This window comes from Leopardus geoffroyi, chromosome X (genome assembly GCF_018350155.1).
Source record: "Leopardus geoffroyi isolate Oge1 chromosome X, O.geoffroyi_Oge1_pat1.0, whole genome shotgun sequence".
NCBI classification, from domain to species: Eukaryota; Metazoa; Chordata; class Mammalia; order Carnivora; family Felidae; genus Leopardus; species Leopardus geoffroyi.
Window position 1 is genome coordinate 108,732,782 of NC_059343.1, and position 21,737 is coordinate 108,754,518.

The 21,737-nt window shown below is 41.0% G+C and overlaps 1 protein-coding gene across 12 annotated transcripts in view; it reads right to left on the minus strand.

Annotated features, from left to right (window-relative positions):
- Positions 1 to 21,737, minus strand: part of ENOX2 (ecto-NOX disulfide-thiol exchanger 2) — a 258,800-nt gene that overhangs the window by 71,327 nt on the left and 165,736 nt on the right. Inside the window, exon 1 of one of the 12 annotated variants that reach the window (XM_045471593.1) lies at positions 7,251 to 7,410. The exons of the other annotated variants lie outside the window; for them this stretch is intronic. The gene's annotated coding sequence lies outside the window, so the exon portion shown is untranslated. Of the gene's footprint in view, positions 1 to 7,250; positions 7,411 to 21,737 lie in introns of those variants that run through there. 12 annotated transcript variants of the gene reach the window in all.

The following is a 21,737-nucleotide window of genomic DNA, read 5'->3' on the forward strand; positions in this document are numbered from 1 at the left end:
TTGTTGTATTAAGATAAAATCTCTTTTAGTCAGTCTCTTCTGAGGACTAAATATTCAACATTTTAAACAGAGAGTAAGGGGAAGATAAATGGTGATAATCTGAGGTATTATAATCCTAACATGCTGGTAGTATAAGAATATCACCATACTTAATTACACAATACTCATAGAAATACAAACTTTAAGAAAGATAAATCTGGAGATAGGAAGATAATTTTCATCACATATAAATTCTTCATGGGTAAAAAGGAAATGACAAGAATTTCTTTGAAAATTTAAGGGTAATTATATTTACTAAAATAAATGTGCATGTAGCACCCATCTTTGTTAGCTCCTTGAAGGCAGGGGATATAAATCTCACTTACTTTTGTATATTCTACAGTGATTAGCTAGAAGTAGGTGCCAATTAGTGTGCTTTTAAATAAGTGAACTCTGGAAGAACTCAACAATTGTACAAAGTGGGGCTTACCTGCAATGCCTATTTAATAGACCTATAGCCAAATAAAATCTCTTTTCATTGTGTAGCAATGCACTGTGGACTTAGCTCTCTAGTCATTTCTGCAGAAGCAAGATAGTGGTCCAAAGCTGGGTGAAACATCAGACCTCTGCAACATTCCAGGACTTAGATAAATGGTGAATGATAGTGTTAATGATAGTAATTATAACAAGACTAAATATAGTTAACACTTACTTAATACTTATTATGTGCCAGGCACTGTTCTAGGCACTTTATGTACATTAATCTATAACTCACAACAACCCTATGAAGTAGGACCTCTCATTACCCCTATTTTACTGATGAGGTAACAGGAGCAGAGAGGTTAAGTAACCTGTCAATGCTCATAAAATCAGCTTGCAGTGAGGCCTGATTTAAACCCAGGCAGTCTGGGTCCACAATTCATGCTCTTAACCACTATGCTATCTTAAACTAGGTAAATCATAAAGTTATATAATATTTGAGCTGGGAAGGCTACTGATCTCATCGTTACATAGATGGGTATTCCCCAGGTCCTCTATTGCAGGGATCCTTAAGTGGGGCTAATTTGCCCCCCCCCCAACCGGGAACATTTGGCAATATGTGGAGACATCTTTGGTTGTCACAACTGGAGGTAGGGGGTGCTTCTGGAATCTAGTGGACAGAGGCCAGGGATACTTCCAAACACCCTACAATGTACAGGACAGCCCCCTACAGCAGACAATTATCTGACCCAAAATATCAACAGTGAGAAGGCTGAGAAACCTTGTTCTACTGCAGCAATGTTCATGTGTTCTTTTTTTTTTTAAGTTTTTATTTATTTATTTTGAAAGAGAGAGCAGGGAAAGGGCAGGGAGAGAGGGTGAGAGAGAATCCCAAGCAGGCTCTGCACCATCAGTACAGAGCCTGATGTGGGGCTCACAAACCATGAGATCATGACCTGAGCCGAAATCAAGAGTCAGATGCTTAACCAACTGAGCCATCCATGTACCCCTATGTTCATGTGTTCTTACTGGAGAGTGCCTTATACCCCTAGATTCTTCACAGTCCCTTCCCATCTACCACATGTGCAGCCAATCCCAACTTCTTTAGTTGATGTACTACTCGCTTATGCGACCGTACTAAAAAAAATCAGACCACCTTCCCCACCAAGAATCTATTAACATTTTTAGCATGGTTACTTTTATGTTTCACATCAAAGAAATGATTCTCATGGTGGGGAGTCCAAGTGCCATGGAAGTCCTGCAAATAATGCTAGGAATACCATGGCAAAAGAGAGGAAGTTTAGAAAATGCTTGCATGGAACACAGAAGAAAACACCATTTCTAGCGTATCATATAGGACCTTACATACAGTAGGCACTGAAGAAGTATGTGTTGTAAAAGATTATGGCACAAGGGAACGGTTGGGTATCCTAGAACAGAATAACATTGTGCTTCCTGTTCTCTGGCTAAGGAAAAGTAAACAGCAAGATAAATCATGTTTCGGTTCTGCATTAAGCCTAGGGCTCAAGGTTTTATCTTCTGTTTGTTATTTATTGCTCATGAAGCAATATATTGTGCGTTGCAGGTGTTATTTTGAATCCCTCTTCATTTTCTTTGAAAATTAACAATCCATCATTGTTTGTGAACAAGGTGCTGAAGCTCGAGGCACATCCCACTCTCTCCGATCACAGACGTCACCAGCAGTGACGCCACAGTCTGCATCATGATTATGCGGGGTGAGGGAGCTGACAGCAGCCTTTGTAAGAGAAGGCTCCCACGCAGCTTGAGAGAGATGATGCTATTAGACAAGCAAGGGCTTTATTTCCTTATGAGTGTTACCAAGAATGGATCAAAGAGCCACTCAAGGGGATCAGGATGTCACAACATATTCTTCCTTGGGGAAGAGGAGAGGAGGTGGGGGAGAGACAAAAGGGAAAGGTTTTATGCTAGTCTATATTGTAAGTAATCACATGGGCAGGGTAGGAGACAATAGCTTGATCCTCGAGGTATGCAGATGAGAACCTTGGGGTAGAGAGTGCTTTCAGAAACTAACCCTTATCCTGGATGATTCATTGTTTTAGTCTATAAACTGGAGGGTCCTGGAGACAGCTACCTCCATATTGGGGCAGTTACAAGGATATTAAAGGTTTTTAAATAGATCTATAAGAAGCTAGAGTGCTAAGCCAGCCCTCCAGATGGCAGTTGCAGTGGGGGTAGGGTGTAGCAAAGAAGAAGAAAGACATGGTTCTTGGCATGCACTTCTCCAAGGAACTCACAGCATATATCCTGTATTTATAAAGGCAACAAGGTTCAGTGGAAGAAATACAGACCTGGAGCCAGATAGATCTAAAATAAAATCTTGGCTCTATCAGTTACTAGCTGTATGACTTTAGGCAAGTTCAACACCTTTTAGCCTGTTTATTAACCTGTATTATTTACCTAATGATAACGATGTTGATTCCTAGTATTGATTAAATGTTTATTATGTGCCAAACACTGTTTTAAATCTGTATATGTATTATATAATATAATCCTCACAACAACCCTATAAGATTGGTAATATTTTCATACCCATTTTACAGATGAGGAAAATGAAAGACAAAGAAGTTAGAAAGTTGCTCAAGGTCACAGATGAAGTTAATGCTGGAGTTGAAATTCAAATTCAGGCAGTATAGCTTCAGAGCCTAAACTTTTAACCACTGAGCTATAATACTCTCACTATACTATAAAAAATGCTGAGCAAATATTCATTCGTGATCTTAACCCCACTTCCTTTATCTTTTCCTTGTTTTTTTTTTCCCATTAAGAAAGAAACCATTTGGTTGCCCTGTGGGGGTCTCTTCTCCCACTTCTCTGAGCTGGAGCCAAGGGCCTCCTTTGTTATTTTAAGGTGGGCTGGCACAGACTGAAGAATCTCAGGAATAGTCCTTGTCACTTCCAGGTTATGAGCTGAATGTGAGCCAAGAGAATAGGTTGAGGTTGGATGCAGGGGTCCTGGAAGTCCAACAGGCTCCACCATTAGAACCTTGGAGGCTTCCTCAGTCAGTAAAAGCAGGGGCTAGCTGCACTACAAAGTCTCTGTTGGGCTTTTCTGGACTATGGTCCATCCTTCCCATTCCTGACTTCTGGGCTTCTGAGATACCAGTGCACTCATGTTACCCTGGTCTTGGTTGAATGGTTGACTATGGCCATCTGGTTTTTAGATTGCATCATTGCATTCATTCCACATTTCTTACCTAATATTTAGATAAAAAACACTGAAAGCATAATTGGGCCTCAGAAAAAGCTACCTTATCCCAGCTCTTCGAACATCTGTGCTAATTGCCTGTTAAAACACACATTTCTTTTCCTAGTTTTGAAACAAACACTTTAATATTACTGTCAGGATCCCAAATGTTGTAGCTACGGCTTTTCAATTAGAAATCTTAATATTTAACCAATAAACTAATTGCAGTTCAGGTGCTAAGTATGCTCTTTAAGTTAATGGTGTGGCTGGTGGTGGAGGGGAAACAGAGAAAGAAAAAACAAAGAGAAGCATAAATTCTGTAAGTTCCCAAAGTTCTGTGGTCTGTGCTTTCCTGAGGTAAGTTGCATAAGAGATGATTTGGCAGCCCTCTGCTCTGCTGTTAGAAGTCTGACAAGGTCTCTTGGAGGAAAAAAATGGTCCTGGGTTAATCCACAAGCCATTTTACTTTAGCCCTCGTTGCTGAAAATCTTTTCAACGTGTTTCAGTATACTTCCTTGCCATAGGATAGAAAGTACAACACAGATTAGGAGGGCTGAGTTTCAACTCTGGCTCCACTATTTTCTTGCTGTATCGCAATCACTCACACCTGTATTTGTCAAAGTGTGGTCCAATCATGTGCATCACAATCACCTGGAATGCTTGCTAACTAGCCAAGTTCCAGGGTTCACAGCTGAGGCTTCCATCTGGGTGGTGCTGGGGAATCTGCCTGTTGAACAAGCACCCTAGATATCTCTTACCCCCACTACAAATTGGAGAAACACAGAGCTTCAGTCTCCCCATGGATAAATAAGAATGATACCACCCCTTTCACCAGGTTGTGGTGAAAACCCAGGTGGTCAGTAAGTGCTAGCTGTACCTGAATCTTTAAGTGAGATTATGGCAGGGCTTCAGGATTCATTCTGAATATTAATTCAAGAACATGTTAAATCCACGCACTATTTGGTGGTACCAGGGGTGAAAAATCCATGTTTCCCTGCCCTTTGAGGGGCTCACAGACTAGTGGGAGAGACAGACAAACTATTGCATAGTTTGATGCTGGTTAAACAGAGATATGAAGGGGAGGCAGTTACTCTACTAGGAGGAGAGGTGGTGGTAGAGAGGGAGCAGAAGCATAGAGGAAGTGATGTTAAGCTGGAGAAGTGACTTTGAAGTAGCTTTTGAAGGATAAACCAATTATGATACTGTGGATATCTTTTTTTTTAATATGAAATTTATTGTCAAATTGGTTTCCATACAACACCCAGTGCTCATCCCCACAGGTGCCCTCCTCAATACCCATCACCCACCCTCCCCTCCCTCCCACCCCCCCATCAACCCTCAGTTTGTTCTCAGTTTTTAAGAGTCTCTTATGCTTTGGCTCTCTACCTCTACTATCTTAAAAGGTGTAGGAGATAAGGCTGTATTTGTGCTAAGACTAAAACCTAGAACAGAAATTGTCCTTGTTGGGTGGGGGGGGATGGGCATGGGTGGAGAATATTTTCCATATCAGTTTACTTACTCCTCTCTCCTAAAAGTACAATATTAAAAAAACTGGAGTCATTTTGTATTCTCCAGTTGGTTGGACTCTGAGAGGATAAGACTATATTTTCGACTTGCTTTGTAAGTCACTAACTACAAGGCCATGGTCTAAGTCAGAGGGGTGGGACACTGGCCATGACCCCTATAAACAAGTCAAGTGTTAAATCCTCCTGATAATGGGAACTTTGGTTTGAGAATTGGCTGCCTCAGCAGAGTCATCTTCAAATATTAAGGCCAATGCTATATATACACATACAGCCACAGGAGGCAGTGACTAATGGCTCTGCCTTATGCCAGCAGCCCTGGCCCCTTTCTAGCTTCTTTACCTCAACAAGCAGCCTAACTCAAGTTTTTAAACTCTACCTCAATTTAACAAATAATCAGAAAACAATAGCTTGTACCATACAGAACTTCACACTGCCCCCACCCCACACTTCATGTTTCAACGTAATTGATTTTTTTTCAAAATTGCAACACACTTTCACCAACCCCATCAGGCCTTTGGCCAGACCAAGCATGATAAACTCTTAACCCTTAAGGCTGTGTGACCCTGAATAAAAGAAAAATACAGTTATAACCATTAAGATCATGGTTTTGGACTAGATCTCATCCTGGCCTTCTACTTACTAGCTGTGTGGTGCTAGGAAGATGACTTAATGTCTCTGGTTTTCATTTTCCACATCTGAAACATGAGGACAGTAATAGTACCTATCTCATAGGGCTGTGGTAAGGGTTAAAGGAGAAAATATATGAAAAGAAGTCCATTACAGTGGCTATCTCAGTAAGTGGTAGTGAAATACTAGTAATTATTGTGAATATAGTAACAATAGTGGGCATTACCTCTGATATCTTATAGACAACAGGGGCCATTTGTGGTTGGAAAAAAAGGGGGAGTATTATAATCCCTTCAGTTGTGAAAAGGACAGGAAAATACCAGTACAGGAATTAGCCACTTCTGGGTATGTATTTACACAGAAAAGAACAATATGGCTTCTTTCTAACCAGTTCTTTACCAAGAGCACTGCCAGAAAGAACAGTAGGACTAATCTATATGCTTCTCATCTGCTACATTTTTGAAAAGTGGTACCGTTAATAAAATCCTCAAAATATTTTCCAACGTTACCCTCCTCCTCCACTGTATATACCCCAAACTCATCAGACCTGCTTCCAAAACCCATTTGCTTTTTTTCCCAAAACCATGGATGGCATTTACATCCATGCTCTCACTTGTGGTCACCCCATCTGTGGTGGAAGAGGGCCAGCATTACTTAGTATCACTTTTTCATTTCCATCATGAGGATGGGAGGCAATGCGGTAGGCAGGAGAGCTTGCTTTTCATGGCCATCCTTCCAATAAGACAAAGGGAGTTATTTATGGCCATAAGCTGTGATCTCTGACAGCTGGGCAGAGGGCACCCACTGTATCAGCCTGCTCCAGGGACAATCCATATGTAAGTGCGTTGGTCATCAGTTTGTGATTCTGGGACAATATTAATAATAGTGCCTTTCCTGGAATCTATCTTACATATGATATATTTTTCCTCATTTAATTCAATAGTTCTCCTGACTATTTTAATACACCAATAGTAGTCCAGATAGCAAACATGCATGAGTTATTGGCTTTCTTTCCTTTTATCCATTTCTGCTGTAACTTAAATTTTCTTCCTGAGTGAATCTCTAGGCAACTAGTGACATCACCTTTAATCCATTTGTGTGTGTGTTTTTTTTTTTTAATTGGCATTAACAGGGAGGGGGCATAAGCTGCTAAAAACTAAAAGATATATAGGTTGGTGATGATCTCCAGAGCAAATCTTACAGGGATTGGTAGAGCAAATTTGATTTGAAAATGATTACAGAGGGTGAATTCCCTGTAAATAATGAATTGGAAAGAAAATCAGGCTGGGAGTATTTGCTTATCCACTTATTTCCACATGGAAGAAAAGCCGTAATTCCTGTCAGCCTGTGGTTACAGCATGCCTAGATTGGTCAGAGAGAAACCAACCAGTGACAAAAATATACAAGCTCACCTGTTCACTGCATTTTCTGTCAGGTCCAACACCAAGGAAAGCCAAAAGATAAGAAGTCTTTGGGTAACAATCCATAAATCTGTGGCTACGGTTCAAGCACTTAACTTCAAATTTCCAAATATCCGTGCCACTGTTCTTTCTCCTCCCAGAAGCTGGAAATTCACTGTCAGAAAGGAGTGAGGAGGGGCAACGCAGCCGAAATGCCCAAAGACCCTGGGAAAATTGTGGGAAAGCATGCCCTCCCCACACATAATACTTCTTGAAAAACTAACTGGTATGTCACTGGGAGACACTGTCAGAACAAAATGGTTACTTTGTTTTTAAATTAAAGTGCAACTAGCTCTCAAGAGTGGCTACCTTCCTTAAAAATGAAGCTAATTTCTGTATATCAAATCCCATTTGTCCACTGACTCACACTACTTTTTCTAATTTTTTAAATTGAATATTGAGTAGGTAGGTACAAAGGGGAATTTATAAGAGACAAATGTAGAGTCTAAAAAAATGGTGCAATGAAAACTGTGTACCCAGGGGCGCCTGAGTGGCTCAGTCGGTTGAGCGTCCGACTTCGGCTCAGGTCATGATCTCACAGTCTGTGAGTTCGAGCCCCGCATCAGAGCCTGGAGTCTGCTTCTGATTCTGTTTCTCCCTCTCTCTCTGCTCCTTCCCTCCTCATGCTCTGTCTCTCTCTGTCTCAAAAATAAATAAAAAACATTAAGAAAAAAAAATTAAAAAAAAAAAAAAGAAAACTGCGTACCCAACATGTGGTTTAAGAAAAACAATATAATTATAACTTTTAAAGACCTCACGTGCCCCTCCCAATTCTTTCCATCTCCCCTCAGAGGCAAGCACTATTCTGAAGTTTGTGTTGATCACTACTTGTGTATCCTTACAGTACTGCTACCTATGATGATGCTGCCTCTTCTTTTATCTGAATTTCTAAAGGATTCTCCAGTTGCTGGGAGCTTTAATTTGTGCTGTTCTCTTTCACATTTCTCCCCTTTCCTTCGTTTCTCTGCCCGCCCGGTGCAGCTTGTCTAGTAATCTGTGATCTATGAACAAACAGGAGTGTTAAAGATATCATTTAATTGTGAACCCATATGGAAACACAGTAATTCTTTTGCAATATGGCTACTTTCCTTTTCTCTTTTTTTTAATTAAAAAAAAATTGTTAATGTTTATTTTTTATTTTTAAGAGAGAGAGTGCGAGGGGTGGGGGCAGGGAGACACAGAATCTGAAACAGGTTCCAGGCTCTGAGCTGTCAGCACAGAGCCCGATGTGGGGCTTGAACTCACGAACCACGAGATCATGACCTGAGCTGAAGTCGGACACTTAAGCGACTAAGCCACCCAGGTGCCCCATCCTTTTGTTTTTCAATCAGATCACTGCATGGACCTTGATTTGTTTACCCGGAGGTTTGGGGACACGGAGGTGGCAGTGGGCTAAAGAGCAGGGTGACAGGAGTGTATGTATTGCCTAGCATGGGTATTTCAGGGTTCTGGAGTCAGAAGACTATGCTATTTACTGGCTGTGTGACCTCACGCAAGTTACTTTGAGCTTTGGTTCCCTCTTCACAAAAATGCAGACAACTATATAAAATTGATCTTACAGAGTTGGTGAGATGGTTAGACAAGAGATATTAATTCTAAAAGTGTTTTTCAAGCTGTAATATACTGTAAATGTTAGTTGTTAATGATGCAGCTATTCTGCTGCTGTTGTTGATGCCATAATATAAATTCTGTCAAAGTCAAGGTAAAGGACTAGATATGAATTTTCTAAATCTGGAGCTAATCCACAGATATACCCTTGCCAGCTGTCTGGCAAAGCTGGCACAGTGAAAACAAAATTAAATTTTCTTTTCTAACTCTCTATTACCGGTCTACATGGAAACTTTCCACCTTCAAACATCTTCCTCAAATCCCACTGTACCTGCCCAATCTGCGTGTGTGGGAGTTGTGTTTGCTCTGGCTTACGTCAGTGTTGGAGCCTAGGGCAGAAAGTAGTCACACATTACAGGCATCTAACATTTTCTCTTCTTAGTCATTTCTCATAGGACGGTTCTGGCTGGTAACTCAAACAGAAATGTATGCAAGATGTGCTCATCACGTGATCAGTTTGTGCCTAAGGAACCTTCTGAAGGTCCTGACTTTTGCCTGTGTGATATTAACATAACCATTTGCATGTCATTTCCATTTTGTTTTTAAAAGGGTTTCTCCTTGAAGATCTGTGGGAATGAGAGTAAGCAGTGAAAAGCCACGTTTCCGTTCTGCAAACGATATAATCAAATCTGTAAATGGGCAAAAATACACACAAGAGACGTTCCATAAAACTGCTGGCAATTATTTCAGCGAACAGACGAAAGTTTCGCATGATTCCCCACAGCTGCCGCAGGTGCTGAAGGAAGACGTTCAAGCAACACAGGGGGAATATCGATTATCTTTTTGAATATGGAGCTAGGCTATCTGCTTGGGTGCCCAGGAGGGGGTGAGGGAAGAAGGGTGTTGGTAATGTTCCCACACGTTTCCCAGCCTTGAGGCTGGACAGCCACATGCCCATCTGCTGCTAAGAAAAAAAACTATAGACAGAGCTTAAGTACATGGGACAGACAGTTTGACCTCTGAGGTTGCAAGGCTCTTGCCCTCCGCCTAACAGCTGACGCCTGGAACAAGCAGGCCAGCCTCTCATGGCCCTTGCAGGGACTAACAGGAGGGATCCAGCTGAGGGACGGCTGCAGCTATGGCAACAAATGCCCAGGAATGAGTTAACACCAGCCAAAGGGGTTAATGAGAGAGGCAAGAGCTTTTATACAAATGCATTAGGGAAAGAAGATACAGTGGGAATGAGGTCCATTAATAAAGCAGAGTGATAAAATCCACCACCATCCTTAAATTGGACTTTGTTTCTTAAACTGCTTTTCCAAATCAGTCTCCTGTGTTCCAGCTGTTCATTGAGATACTAAGCTTATTTAAAGAATAAAAATAATACAGTATACAGTGTAAAAGGAGAAAATCATAGAGGCAAAAGGGTATAAAATTAGATTTGCAAACAAAGGAAGGAAGAAAAACAAGAGATGTGTACAACTATGTTCTGAATATGTTCAAACAGCTTGTTATTACTAACAATCACCACCTGACAATAAATTACCGCCCCCCCCCCACATGTGGATTACAAGTTGCACTATTATGACGCATTAGAATCAATCTGAGTACTAACGATAATGGGTGGTTGGGTGGCTAAACATGGCCCCCAATTACTGCTGAGTGCCCTCTCCTTTTGTGGCTACACAACAACTGTCATCAATATTCTCTCATAGAGAATGTTTTCTTATAAGCATTATGTCCTCAAAACATCCCTGGAAGGCAGGTGGATATTGATGGGCTTTTTTGAAGAAAACAGGGAGGCATGGAGAGGTTAAGTGAAAATTAGCAGAGGTGGTACCACCATTCCATAACAGAAGTTGGGCAGCCAAGGTATACAAGCAAAGGGCTTTGGGCTGCTCTTTTGATGACAACAGCACCTACTGAATGCAGTGGATCAGTTTGTAGTCACTTTCTCAGCTGCAGTGAAAAGCATAGAATCCTTAAGCCACTACAATTAGAATATCTGGTTGTAGTACAGAGCACAGAACCACAGAAAACCTTTTTTTAACTTTAGTAGATTACAATACAACCTCAGAGTAAAAAAAGAATATACTTGAATTCAGAAACTAGTATAATCCATTTGGATGGTATTTCTTAGTTGTACGAATGAATGAATGAAGGTACTTCTTGAGCCCCTCTTATGGTTTTTGTTAGTGGCTGAAAAACATACAAGAGAAGTAAAAGACTGTTACTCTCTCAGAGAGTGTATGATCTACTTGAGGGTGGAGGTGAGCAGATTCACACACAATATGAAGACCAAGCAAAACTCATAAAAAGCCTAAGTATAAAGTGACAATCCTGCTTGTCCTACTCATTAGAGGAAAAGAATGAGAAAACCTGAAAGGTAGGATGTTGGTACATTCCTACATGAATGTTACTAGAAGAACTTGAGCTGACAAGTGCATTACACACTTCTATCGACAGTGAATGTACTCACAAGAGGGGTGGCCAAAGGAGATGAACAGGAGAGAGCATGAGGTAAATTAGATGAGGTTCAAGGGAACCAGGATGGAGGTGTCTGCTGTTATTTGAATATGATCATGTTATTTTGAAAAAAATGTTTATTTTTGAGAAGAGAGGGCAAGCGGTGGAGGGGCGGAGAGAGAGGGACAGAGGATCCAAAGCCGGCTCCGAGCTGACAGCAGAGAGCCCAATACAGGGCTCGATCCCATGAACAGTGAGATCATGACCTGAGCCAAAGTTGGATGCTTAACCGACTGAGCCACCCAGGCACCCTGATCATGTCAATTTTGAACCAAACTCCACTCATAGGGCTTACTTCCTTGGGGACAGTGCTACTCAGGCAAGTACATCTGGCTGGCATTGTCTGTATGTACAGCTAAGAGCTAGAGGGCAGATCATTTGAGATGGAGTATTCTGGTGAGCACATGGAAGGTAGACAGTCTGTGTTGTGGGCCACTCTTCTTATTTTAGCTGTTAGGCATATGAAGTGGCCAAGTTTTTAGAAATGTATTAGAAAGGTATTTTAGAAATGAAGGTGTCTGACTTGTGTGCTTGTGCAGGTAAAGCGTTAGCCCACTCATAGGGTTTCTGCAAAGAGAGATTGAATTTTCCTGACAAAAAGCATTTTGGATCTGTTTTAGTGACGTAGCTGGTATTCAACAGCATTCAAAATGATGCCTTTCTGAGCCACTTCACTTTGCATTTTCCTGTGCTCCACAGTCTCAGCCTACATACCTCACCTTGTCTTGTCTTACAAATACAACCGGCTGTAGGAGACTTGGGCAGAAGCTGCAGATTGTTCTAGAAAACTCAACCGCTGAATACGCACATTATGCTGTACACAGTGGTCAGCAGTGTGACTGTCACATGTGAAAGCTGAACATCGTAAGAAGCAACAGGTTAAAGAGCTTCTCTACATCTACTTGTGAATTTCTCATTGAGGAGAATTAAATTCAGAATTGCAACCAGACTATATCTCCCTCTATAGGACCTATCCTCTACCACTACTATCTCTTTGTAGGAAATTTGAAGTAGACCACAATTATGCCCAAAGGAAGTATCATGCTATAAGAAGTTTGTGACTCCAGCCCCTATAGCTTCAAGGTACTGTAGTTCTGACAATAGACTGGATGCAACTTTATAGCCTCATAGCCAATCTTTGGATTTTTCCAGGAATATAAATGGCAAGTTTTTACATGAATGTTACTTGTAGAACTCAAAATGACAAGTATATTAGACACATACATCAGGAGTGCGTGAACTCACAACAGGGCTGGCCAAAGGAGGTGAGCTGGAAAGAGAGAGCCCATGGTAAATTAGGAAGACAGATGAAGGTTAAAGGGAACCAGGATGGAGGTGTCTGCCATTATCTGAATACAATTATGTCTTTTTTGAGCCAAACTCCTCTGATAGGTCCTGCTTTCCCAGGGGCAACACCTCCCGGGCAAGCAAGCTTAGAAGTCATTTAGGAAGAAATATTTCTTCCCTCTGACATGAGCAGCTAGGTGGAAAAGATGAGCAGACATTTGCTTTGGGAGCAAGAGGTGCTGAGGTTAGTGCCCATCACCTCCTAGAGATGATGATGTATTGTATATACACATAAAATCACTACAGCTGCTTGCTATTTCCAGTGGGGTCAGAGTACACAGTCTTTTACTCCAAGTGTCTGTTTTTCAATCTGGCTATATCTTGAAATCTGTTTTGAATACAGCTCAGACAGGAAGGTTTGGGTCAAGCATTCAGTGACTAACCTTCAAGCAAAACAGAATGCCAGGATAGCTGCGTGACCTTTGTAGTAAAATTAATCTGATGCTTACACTCTGACCTAGAGTCCATAGACTTTATTCATGTGACAGAGTCACAAGACAATTTAGCAGGGATTATTAAATTCCACTTAAGCTCATCAGAGGGGAGAACTGAGGTTGATACATTTCAGGACACCAACGAATGGGCCAAACCATGTGGGAAAAGAAAGGCAGATTGACTTCTAGGAATAAAGTGAAAGAGGCTACACTTGGTGCACAGTAGGCACTCAGTGAGGACTGATTCCGTGAATGAGGCAAAAGAGTAAGACAAACCTCATGTCTGACATGAGGCTCTCTCTGAAGAGAGCCCATTCCCTACCACACACAGATGCAACTTCAATCCTTTCGAGTTTATCATACAGGGAAGCCATTTGGCAAGTGCCAGAGATCCCAGGGTAAGGCTGGAAGGTGAGTGGGTTTGCAGATGGTACAAGACATGCCATCTTTCCACATTCCCCTTCCCATTCCAGCTCATGGTAGAAAGTTTGGGGCAGGAGATTGCTAATCAGAAATGGAGAAAGCCAGGGGCTCCTGGGTGGCTCAGTTGGTTAAGCATCTGACTTCAGCTCAGGTCATGATCTTCTGGTCCGTGAGTTTGAGCCCCACATCACGCTCTATGCTGGCAGCTCAGAGCCTGGGGTCTGCTTCGGATTCTGTGTTTCCCTCTCTTTCTGCCCCTCCCCTACTTGTACTCTGTCTCTGTCTCTCAAAAATAAAAAATTAAAAAAAAAAGAAATGGAGAGAGCCAAATAGATACCCACAAATTACAAAGAATGCATCTTACCCAAGAGGGCTAAGAGAACCTCAAACAGGAAAACAATGTGAGGTTTCCAGAGGGCCACTGCAACAGTAGTACCAACCCCAGCATTACCCAGGAGGAATCAGTGTTCCAGTTGCTGCACTTTAACAAGTGTGTTATATATAAAGGCCTAAGATTGTTTGCAGTGGGAAATCGTGGTTGGCTTTATTTAGGCAATATAATAATGTAACTTCCTGAATCTGATGCTCTTTATTTGAACATTCATTATAATGATTCATCTCTGCTCTTCTTTCTTTGCCAATGATGTTTGCATTCTATTAGCAAATATAATTTCATAGAAGATGATAAGTGAATCAAAATTATCCAATATGTTTCCATCATGGGAACAGAAGGAATCCTTCAATGCTCTGTTTTGCATCATTCTACTGATTTCAATAAGTTTTTAATAGATATTACTCATCATCAGTCAGTACTAATATAATATTACAGAGATAATCTGATTTTGTCTAAGTGAACCCCCTTATTTTGTTTCACAGGAACTGAACATTTTCTAGTCTGGGGGTTCCACAGAAAGTATGCTGACTTTGTACCTAAGAGACACTTAGCACTCATGTGATTCTCTAAATGCCTGTTGGCATTTTACCTTGTATGAATAGTTAACTGGGTGCCTGCAATATTTCCGCTGCAGGATTTAAGAACTTTTGGGGCAGGAATGGCACCTCATATACTGTTAACTTACCCCCAGGATATGGCATAGTGAATGAAGAAATAGCCAGTATAGTGCTATTTTTTTCAGTTTTTACCTACTTTAATCTGCTGAGAGCGTTGGATTGCCTGAAAATAATGGTGGCTCACAGGACTTGTTGGTTATGTTTTTAAACAGAAATGCTTTCCGTAACTTTTCTAAAAATGCTCCCCAAATTAATCTTGTTAATATTCTCCATATTAATTTTTTTCTTTCACTAACTAAGCTTAGCCTACCTAAGAGCAATAACCTCTACTAGGGATACCCCTGGTAAGCTGGTTAGCTCTGTCTTCCAAAATGATCTCAAGTCATGGGGATAAAATTGGGGAACCAGACAGTATATTCAAAATATTCAAACAGCAGCAAGGCATGAGCAAACAGAACTGGACACTGAACCTTAGCAGTTGAGCAGGGTCCAGGAGGCCCCTTGGCTGTGCCAGAGGTCAATCCATTATTGCTAGACAATGGGGAAGCCTGGGGGAATACCAGGAGGATCAGGGTGGCCTGTGTGACAGGTGGTCATTTAGGGGGATCTGGGCAGTGATTATTTATTGGCCAGGGTACCCAGTGATGACTTAGGGGGTTCTTGGCAGTAACTATTTACCAACTGGTACCGGAGTTTTATTCACTATTATTAAACTGATATAGCCATTCAGCATACACTGTCTGAATATCAGCCTGGAGGTAGAGGACCTATTTTTACTCAAACACGCAGCATAAAGAAGCAGATACTCCTAACCCACAGCTGCAATCTCCTTAAGTATTGTCTTAATCCTCATGGAAATCTTTATGATCAAAGTTATTCCTTATATTAAGCCCACATGAAAAAACCTTTCCTACAGAAATATTAATCTATCTTCTCTTATTCTGTCTTCCCAGGGTATGAACTGCTAGTCACTTTTTATCTGTTAAACATATTTTTTCCCTTTAAAAAATTTTTTGAGCCTAAAAAGAAAAACAAATCCTAACATCTATAGCTCTTCCGCCCCCTGCAATAGAAGGTGAGTCAGGTAGGGGTAGCCAAGAAGCAGAGACATATGGTGGGAGACTGAGGAGCTGTCCTTGCTGTCTTCTGCTTGAGTGGAGAAAGCAAAAAAAAAAAAAAAAAAAAAAAATTAAAACAATGGCAGAGGCTGAAAAATAAAGAACTCTCCCTTCAAACCATTAGAATCAATGTAAACAAATGTGTCATGTTTTTGTGCTCTTTTAAAATCATTTTTATCCTAGGGGTGCCTCAGTGGCTCAGTTGGTTGAATGTTGGACTCTTGATGTCAGCTTAAGTCATGATCCCAGGGTCATGGGATCAAGCCCCATGTTGGGCTCTGCATGGAGCCTGCTCAAGATTCTCTTTCTCTCTTTGCCCCTCTCCTCCACTCACTCTCTTTCTCTCTCTCTCTGTCTCTCTCTCAAATAAAAAAAAAAAGTTATAAAATCATTTTTATCCTAATCCCATATCCAGGTCTCTGGTGGTAGATATACTCCCCCTCAACACCCAGTAGCTGCTGGGGTACCTTGTGTCACCCATTCTCACCTGTGTGTGCCTACTCAGCAGAGCTGTGTCACCATGAGCAGCAATTGCCTCTCTGCCAGAAGAGCAGCTGTGTTCCAAGGTCCCCGTTTGGGTAGGCTTGTCTTTGCCAGTTAGTGTTAAGTTTCCTTTGTAGGAATGCTAGTGAAATTGCTCAGAAAGTTAGATAGGACATGTGGGAAATTGGCAAGGTGAGCAATTCCTGTTTCTCTAGAGGTGATGGCCTGCAGCTATACTATCTTTTGAGAGCAAATGCCAGCTACAAGATACTTAGGTACAGGCTGGGTAAAAGGGTGAGTCAGAATCACAATTTCTGCCTGGAGGGAATGTCTAAGCAATCATATTGGGCATGAGATGTTCGGCACACTCTGGTGCTAGAGAGTCAAGCATGAGAGTTTTGCTTAGTAACAGCATCAAATGAGAAAGTAAGAATTCTCACAAATTTATGTTTAAAAAAGTCACAGGAGCATCATGTATGCCTTACTTTTTGGGACACCCCTCAGACTGCAAGCTGGACAGACAAAAAAACTTGGGGCACATAGTACTAAACAGTTTCAAATGGCATGTCGCATACTAGCTCAGAGGCAAAGGACTTGCTACAAGTCTTTATTTGTGAGTTCCAAGGAAATATCCCCTAAACAGTGCCTTTAGTCCTCATCAACTGCGATATAAAGAGATCTCCAGTAAAGCAAAGCTTTATTCCTTGTGTATAAGATTTCCTTGTGAAGCAGAGGTTCCTTGGGTATGATTAATGCCTGTGGAATGTACACTGCAAATAATGGTTGAGGGCCCATAGCATAGAAGAGCTCTGACAAGCATGCCCAGGGGGAGAGACTGATTGGACAGTCAGACTCCTCCAATTTTCATGCCTACCCCTGCCTCCTACTAAGTTGTGTGAGTTTCAAACACACGGTTAAGATGTCTTACCCAGGGATTTCACTTATGCAGTAGATCAACCAAATATTTATACATGAGGATAAATGGCTGCTTGTGAAGCACCTAAAGTTTTTTTTCAATAAAGGAGGAGTCTGTATGTGGCATTTGGTCTGTACTGTGTCAGGGGCATATTGCACTGACATTAGAAAAACGTGCTCTTTTCAAAAAGATTTAGTCTCATTTCCCTTTTCTTCCTACTTTCTCTCTAATGACTGGAAGCAGAATGAGACTTCGATTTTAGGATGATTTAGAGGTCTGGGAGTTGGCTCTTTCTTCCCCTGGTGTGTGACCAACTTCAAAGAAGCAATTGTGTAACTACTAAGGAAATTAGTTCTTTGCCAAGAGATGAAGATCTTTTGTCATAAGCCAGAATAAATAACTAAGCCCTTCCATCTCCATCTCAGGAGGGCCTCTGGGCTAAGAGGAATGTCTGTCAGGTCCCTGCAGTAGGCAGTCATCTGGTCAAGAATATTGTTCGTGCTCCTTCTGCAGGCAGAAGCACTGGATTCGAGAAGCTAGGGTGAGTGTAGGGAACACAAAGGAGATAGGCAGTAAACAAATTAACAGATGTATATAGCACAATGCCCGATGGGGACACACCTCTATTTATAACTACCACTTATTGAGCACCTTCTCTCTGCATATTACTGCACTAAGCAGTTATATGCATTTTATCCTCATAACAACCTTATGAAGCAGGTATTTTCATTCTCATTTTATGGAGGAGCAAAGTGAGTCTGGAAAGTTTAAGTAACTTGCTTAAAGACTTCACAATGTAAAAGATGGGCCAAGATTTGAACACACGTTTCTCTCTTTTGACCCCAAGTGTTGGGCATTATATTTGGTACATTGTTTATGCTTAGTCCTCACAACCTTCTTGAGTTGCAGGTATGACTATCTTTATTCACATTTGGTTCACAGAAGTTAAAGACCTTGCCCAAGATCACAGAGACAGTAAGTGGCAGAAGATTCTAATCAAAGCCTGATTCCAAAGCCCAGGCTCTTAACCACTGAACTCTACCACCTCTACTGCCATGTGACATATGTCAGACATTTGGTAAATGTTTGTCCCCATTCCAACTGGTACACTGAAGGTAGGTGGAGAACAAAGTGTTGAGGGTAACTTGAATTTAGTAGAGCAGGAGAGGTTTAATAGTAGAGCTAGAGCTAGAGCTACCATTTTCCCTGGGGGCTGGTTTTACACAGGATGTGGGGAAGGGTGATTAAAGACATAGGGAGACAGAGGGTAACTGATTTCTATCCCTCTATTCCCTAATTATAAGAGGATGAGAGACCACTCAGAACATGAGCTGGATCTAGGAGCTATTAGAGACTTACTATTATCTGAGCTGGGTCGATGTGCAAGTTATCAACGTATTGCCTCTTACTCCAAATTCACCCTTGTTACTTGCTCTCTGAAAAGGGTTCTGGGCCCTTTAAATATTTTGCATTTGTGAGTTGATACAGTGTTAAGCTTTGTCAGTAGGGGGTACAAGAGAAACATTTCAGAAGGAAGGGGTTTTTCTTCCTGGTACTAGTGTGCTGGTGTGCTTGCCTTGCAGGCTCCTGCAGTGTAAACACCCACCTTCCCAGTGCCTCACTCTAGCAGCACACACAGCTTCCCCAGCCCCAGGTTTCTGCAGTGCCTGCAGCTTTCCCAGCATGAAGTTCCTGTAGTACATGGTAATCAGCAGCATCAAGCAGCATCTCCCAGTACCCCTTGCTCGGGTGGTTTTATAGTGAAGTGCCTATGCTAAGATCCCTCCGAGTGAGCAGCTTTCCTTGGCACTGTAGAGAATAGATTTCCCAGAAGTTCCACAGGGCATATTTCTATAAAGTTCCAGGAGGCAGAATTCCAGTGAGTTATGTTGGCATAGCACCACAACAATTTCTCTGCTAAATCCAGTGAGCCACAACTGTATCCTTTACTACAAGATCTGGATCTCATCCCTGGGGAAGGCGTTGCACCTTGGTTGTTCTAACTCAGCAGTGCATATAGTGGCTGCACCTTATCTCTACTATTCCTACATTTTTACAGTTCTTTTTACTTCTTACTAGCCATCTCCTGTTATAGTTAATACTTACATTAAACTTTCTCTGTTCAGATTACTGTGTTGTTTTCTCTTTCCTGATTTTCCCCAGACCAATACAGGTAGCTTCTTCTTCCTAGATCTCAAAGTAAGATGATTCCCAGGGCAAAGGAAGGGACTGAAGGTAAGAAGGATGGCCTTGTCCCAGAAACAAGGTCTAAAGGGAAAAGAGCATCTTAATTTTTCAGGAGGCAGTAGATGTCCTCTCTTTCCTGCTTTACATGAAAGAAAATGCATTAGGACACCATGACCTCTTAGCTGTTGGAATAATTTTAATGAGGAGGAAAGAACCCGCTAGATAGGAAAGGCAAGTGGAGCCTGAAGAGTGTTTGGGTCATGAGACTTAAAGGCTTTATGATCATTCCGAATTCAAACTGTACTTGAAATTCCATAGTTCAGGTGTTCCAAAGGAGAAGTGCGTATCTGTGAAGACAGGCTCAAAATGACCACCCTCTTTAAAAAATGATGAATATTGAACTCAAAATCTCTATGATTGCCTACAGAATCCTTCTTTCAAAGTTCAGGGTTGTTTCCTCCATGGCCAGAGATAAAATATTTTCTGTTTTTGACTTGGCTTTCCTGTGAATGCATTTACAACAATTTCCAGACAGCTTGCAATGTTCTGAATTTTGGAAAAACTTCTGAAACCTCAGGATAGAAGTTAGGTGTTTGGAGTTGTTATGTCAGGATGTTTTTCAAGTGCCACAAGGATAAATGGTTTTTATCAGTGACAGAACATCATCATAATTTTTGTATTACTCATGGATTTGTGCAGCTGAGTTCTTTCTGAATTTCAATAAAGCATTTTCCCAGACACGTGTTGGTAATTAACCACTACCTTTCTAATTTTGTTCTCTTTATGCCTTTATGTTTCCCTGCCCCTCCCACCACCTAAAACTGCAATACTGCCTCCCCAAAACTCAATGAATGCAAAATGGAAGGCAAGCAGTTAAATAGGAGAGAATAAGGAAATGTAAATCTCAAGGTCTGACAATCAACTAAAATACTCCCTGTACATGATACAAGATCATCTTTGGAGAATTTAGGAAGCACCGACCCAGATCAAATTCAGAGACACTAAAAGCATCATGGTTAATCAGTCAGCCTGCTCAATCACTGGGAAGTTTCCAGCATACACTTGGAGGCCAAAGTCCCCCTAAACCTTTACTAGCCTTCCCTCTTTCCCTCTATCCTCCACATATATGCACACATACACACATAAAAGGATCACATTGCTAAGAATGGAATGAGAAATGGAGCACTGCCTCACAGAAGTTTGGTGGTTTATACTGTAGCAGCTGATGGGGACAGGTAGAATAGGTGATATGAGGGGTTTGTTGCTCCAGTTAGAACTTCCTCCTGAAGACTCAGAAGACCAATGGTAATAAACCGAGAGTTGCTATAAACCAGTAAAGACTTGCCTTCACATTCAAAACAGGAATTAGTCCTCTGTTGCTGTCATTATTATGATTATAGATTAGAGAACTGGTTTTTAGCCAGGGTGGTTGGATGATCTGACACATGAAGAAGTGGTATTGAGAGGAGGGGTGGCCTAATGCTTAAGATGGGTCCTACGATCAAGACCTGAATTTGACTCCCAGATTTACCACTAACCATAAACAAGGTACTTAACCCCTCTGAGTCAGTTTTCTCATTTACAAAATGGAAATAATAGTATGTGCATTATAGAATGTTATGAGGAATGAATAAGGTTTCCAGCAAAGAGTAAAAATTCCATATATGTTAGCTACTATTATTTCTGTAGTATTATTTACTAAAAATCACACTGTCATAACATCCTCAGTTTCTTTGCTCTCTTTTGCCAGTTTTGGAGGTGTGGATGAAAGTGGTGGTGCTGGGGACATAAAGATGTGACCCCCACAAATATTCAAAATTGGCTTTTGATAAAGGCACAAAACAAATTCAATGATTTTCAGCAAATGCTGGACATCTGTAGGGAAAAAAAAAAGAAAAAGAAACTTGACCTAAGTCATAGATACCTTATACAAAAATTAACTCAAAATGAAACATGGACTTAAATGTTAAATGTAAAACCTTAGAGGAAAAATCAGGGAAAAAATCTTTGGGATCTAATGCTAAAAACAGTTCTTAGGCTTGACACCATAAGCATGACCCATAAAAGGAAAAATTGATAAATGAGATCTCATCAAAATTAAAAACTATTCATCTGTGAAAGACCTTATTAAGAAGATGAAAAGACAGACTACAAAGTGGGGGAAAATATTTGCAAGCCACATATTTGACAAAGGACTAGTATCTAGAATATATAAAGAACTCTCAAAAGTCAATAGAAAAAAAGACAAATGATTCAATTAGAAATTGGGCAAAAGACATGGAGAGACATTTAACGAAAGAGGATATATAAGTGGCAAATTTGCACATGAAGAGATGTTTAACATCATTAGCTATTGGGGAAATGCAAATTAAATCCACAATAAGAGATCATTACACATCTGTCAGAATGGCTAAAATTTAAAAAATTATATATTTGTAAACCACAT